A 1,738-nucleotide genomic window follows, 5' to 3' on the forward strand; every position below is an offset into this window, starting at 1 on the left:
ACGGAGTCCCCCACCAGGGACACAGGCATTCAAACTGAGCTCGCCTCAGAGGTCAAAGCACCCTCCTCCCAATGCCGGGACACGCTGCCGACTAACAATCCACAACGGCAAGAGCATCCTGTGGTAGCGACAGATAAAGCTGCAAAACCTGTTCAAGGAAACACGATAACGAGCTCCACCGCCAACTCTATCACAAAAGACAGCCCGGTGGTCAGGTTGCCACCCGTAGACCCGGTGAGGCTGTACCCAGATCTCGAGTACACCATGCAACTAGCTAGGCTGGAGCAGCCGACTACCCTGACCACTGCCTTGCGACATGTGGTCCGAGTAGGAAATGAGCACGGACGGAGGGTAACCTTCTCGGTGATGGAGGCTGTGGACAGAATACAATTAAAGTCGGTGAACCTCCCCACTGACTTCGGAGCACTGCGGGACCTACTCAAAAAAGTGTTTGAAAGACGAGGAGAAAAATTTGACCTGGATGAAATTTACCATCAATCAGTGATAGCAAACGGACGACTAGCATACGACTGGAACAAAACCTGGCCACATGACCACATACATACATACTTTCCATGACGACCAGAATAAAAATCGGACAACTCAATACTCATAACAGTCGACTAGTAATGCAGGAGCTCCGAAAGGTAGTGGTGGAGGAGAGACTGGACATACTCTGTTTACAGGAGCCGTACTCTCTGGCTGGAAAAGTTGCGTTCACTGCCGCAACATGGCAAACTGTTAGCAGTGGGGACATCCCCAGAGCGGCCATTCTGGTAACAAACACTGCACTGCGTGCAACACCTCTGTCACAGTACTCTAATAGTCACTGCAACGTCGTGAAGATACAATCTCCTGCTGGAATTGTCATAATCATTAACATGTACTTTCAGTACGGAGATAGAATTGAACAACACATAGATCATCTAGTGAGTGTGGTCACGACGTTGCGGGGACGAAAAATCTTTATAACTGCTGACATAAACGCCAAATCCCCCCTATGGTACAGTGGCACAAGGGATGAAAATGGTGCTAAAGCAGAGGAAATGATAATGGCTCTTCAACTAGTGGTGGCAAACAGACCAGGCAATCCCCCCACCTACGTGGCCGGAGGAGGACAGGGCACCAACATTGACGTGACGTTGGTCACGCCAAATACAGTGAATATGCTCCAAGAGTGGAGAGTGGTAGATAATGCCACCACTAGTGATCACAATCTAATCACCTTTATTGTAGGAGATAGAGAGTGCCGCTGGGCCATGGGGTGGGAGGTACAAAGACATTTTAGGAAAACAGACTGGGAACGCCTAGCCAGAGAGTGCGACATTCCTCCGTTACCAGAAGGGGACGCACGACAGGACTTTAACGTGGACGACAGAGCCGAGGGACTGGTACGTGCAATAACAAGGGCGATCAAGGCGGCCGTACCAACCAGGAGGAGGGCCGTGGCGGCCACACCGTCACCATGGTCAGCCGAGCTACAACAACTGCGTCAGTCTGCCAGGAGACTGAGGAAGCACTACCAGCGCAGTGTCGTGTGGTGGGAAAAGCAAAGATGGCTGCAGTTATACCGGGAGGCAAAAGACAACTTTCAAAAAGAGCTACAGAAGACCAGAATAAACAGTTTGGAAAATTTCGTAACCAATCAGCTGGCCCTCGACCCTTGGGGTGTGCCATACAAATTGGTGAGGGAGAAGATCCGCTCCCCAAAGATGATATCAACGCTCAGGCACGGGGA

Source organism: Schistocerca americana, chromosome X (genome assembly GCF_021461395.2).
Source record: "Schistocerca americana isolate TAMUIC-IGC-003095 chromosome X, iqSchAmer2.1, whole genome shotgun sequence".
In the NCBI taxonomy this organism is placed as follows: domain Eukaryota; kingdom Metazoa; phylum Arthropoda; class Insecta; order Orthoptera; family Acrididae; genus Schistocerca; species Schistocerca americana.